Source organism: Orycteropus afer, unplaced genomic scaffold (assembly GCF_000298275.1).
Source record: "Orycteropus afer afer isolate SDZICR_OR568_19922 unplaced genomic scaffold, OryAfe1.0 scaffold00213, whole genome shotgun sequence".
Taxonomy (NCBI): domain Eukaryota; kingdom Metazoa; phylum Chordata; class Mammalia; order Tubulidentata; family Orycteropodidae; genus Orycteropus; species Orycteropus afer.
In genome coordinates this window covers 1,468,046-1,470,937 of record NW_006921800.1, presented here as the reverse complement: position 1 = coordinate 1,470,937, position 2,892 = coordinate 1,468,046, and positions in this window count along the sequence as shown.

The window sequence follows — 2,892 nt, the reverse complement described above, 5'->3', positions numbered from 1 at the left end:
TTGAGAAGAATGGGAATTCCTGAACACTTTATTGTGCTCGTCAAGAATCTTGAGGCATTCAAACAGAACCAGGAGATACCGCACGGTTTAAAAGTAAGAAGGGAGTGTGTCAGGGTTGTATCTTTTCACAATGCTTATTCAATATGTATGCTGGCAAATAATCTGAGAAGCTGGACTATATGAAGAAGACCGTGGCATCAGTTTTGAAAGACTTATTAACAACCTCCAATATGCAGGTGACACAACTTTGCTTGCTGAAAGTGAGGAAGACTTTAAAGCACTTACTGGTGAAGATTAAAGACTACACTCTTCAGTATGGATTAGATCTCAATGTAAAGAAAATGAAAATCCTCGCAACTGGACCAAAAAGCAACATCACAATAAATAAAAGATTGAAGTTGTTAAGATATTATTTGGTTCTACAATCAACACCAATGGAAGAAGCAGTCAGGACATCAGACGATGTATTTCACTGGGCAAATCTGCTGCCAAAGACCTCTTTAAATTGCCGAACACTAGAAATGTTTCCTTGAAGACTAAGGTGCACTTGACACAAGCCATGGTTTTTTCAATCACCTCATATGCGTGTGAGAGCTGGACAATGAATAAGGAAGACTGAGGAAGGGTTGATGCTTTTGGGTTGTGGCATTGGCGAAGAATACTGAGAGTACATGGACTACTAAAAGAACTAACAAATCTGTCCTGGAAGAAGTACAGCCAGAATGCTTCTTGGAAGCGAGAAAGGCCAGACTTCATCCACCTACTTTGGTCATGTTGTCAGAGGTGACCATTCCCTGGAGAAAGATATCATGCTTGGGAAAATGGAGGGTCAATAAAAAAGGGGAAGGCCCTTGACAAGATTGACTGACACAGTGCCTACAATGAGGCTCAGGTATAGCAAGGATCGTGGCACTGGCACAGGACTGGGAAGTGTTTTGTTCTGCTGTAAATAGGGTCACTATGGGATGGAGATGACCCAACGGCACCTAAAACAACAACAACAACTTTGGTCATGTTGTCAGATGGGACTATTACTAGGAGAAGGATATCATGCTTGGTAAAGGTCAATGAAAAAGGAAAGGCCCTCAAGAAGATGGATTAACATGGTGGCTGCAATGATGGGCTCAGGTGTGACAAAGATTGTGAAGCTGGCACAGGACTAGGCAGTGTTTTGCTCTGTGGTACATAGGGTCGCTATGAGTTGGATTGGACTTGCTGGCACCTACCAGCAACAACAACATGCTGAACAATCAGTATGTATTGATAATGACTGGTGACTGGAATGTGAAAGTTGGAAGCAAAGAAGAGGCATAGTAGTTAGAAATTATGGCCTTGGTGATAGAAATGATACTGGATATCACATGATAGAATTTCATATGACCAAAACTACTTATTTATTGCAAATACCTTTTTAAAACAACAACATACAGTGACTATATGAATTGAGCTCACCAGTTGGAATACACAGGAATCAAATTGACTATACTGGTGGAAAGTTACAATGTGGAGGCTCAGTAACGCCAGTGAGAACAAGGCCAGGAGCTGATTGTGGACCAGACCATCAATTGCTCATATGTAAATTTAAGATGAAGCTGAAAAAAATGGAAACAAGTCCACTAGAGCCAAAATATGATATTGAATATATCCCTCCTAAATTTAGAGACTATCTGACTGTGGTAGTTAAATTTGTGTGTCAACTTGGCTGGACCTAGTTGAATGGTTGGGCAGTTGGATGTAGTATTCCCCGTAATGAGACTGGCAATCAACTCCATGATGTAATCTACTGTGAGCAGCTGAGTAGCTGCTTTGGGGATGTGGTCTGCTTCCTGTATATAAGGAGAAGCCTTGGGGAAAGGCCTTATGGCATGCTTGTACCCTGCATGTAGCTGTGTTGTTGCTCAACAGCCTACTATGCTCTGTTGAACATGGGACTTTCAATGGACCTGAATGAATGGCCTGTCATATGGTTTGGTAACATCGGGACTGTGCCTTTTTAGTTGTCAACCTTGGGCTTGTCAGTCTTAGCAGCCAGCAGCTGTCTGAGTGAAGAAAAGCCTCTAGCTTCAGTGGAATGGGAGCAAGAGGCAGAGCTGAAGTCCATGACTGAGGGGCTTTCACCCAGTCCCCAGAGCCTGGCACTTTGAACTCAGGCTTAAAGTCTCTGAATTGTAAGAGAATAAACTCCTATTTGTTCAAACATCCCATTTGTGGTATATTCTTGTCAGAGTGGCACTAGGTAACCAAAATACTGATGAATAAATTTGATGCATTGAACACCAGTGATCAAAGACCAGATGAGCTGTGGGATGACATCAAGGACATCAAATTTGAAGAAATCATGAAAAAAAACAGGAAAGGAAGAGAAGACCAACATGTATGTTAGAAGAGACTCTGAAACTTACTCTTGAGCAGTGAGTAGGTAAAGCAAATGGAACAAATGAAGTGAAAGAGCTCAACAGATGATTGCAAAGGGCAGCTAGAGAAGAGAAAGTAAAATATTATAATGAAATATGCAAAAACCTGGAGTTGGAAAATAAAAGGGGAAGAACATACTCAGCATTTCTCAAGCTGAAAGAACTGAAGAAAAAATTGAAGCCTCGAGTTGCAATATTGAGAGATCCTATGGGCAAAATATTGAATGATGCAGGAAACATCAAGAGAAGATGGCAGGAATACATAGAGTCACTGTACCAAAAAGAACTGATCGATCTTCGTCTATTTCAGGAAGTGGCATATGATCTAGAACCAATGGTAATGAAGGAAGAAGTCAAAGCTGAATGAAAGAACTGGCGAAGAACAAGGCTCCGGGAATTGATGGCATACCGATTGAGATATTTCAACAAACAGATGCCCCATTGGAGGCACTCACTCAGTTATGCCAAGAGATTTGGA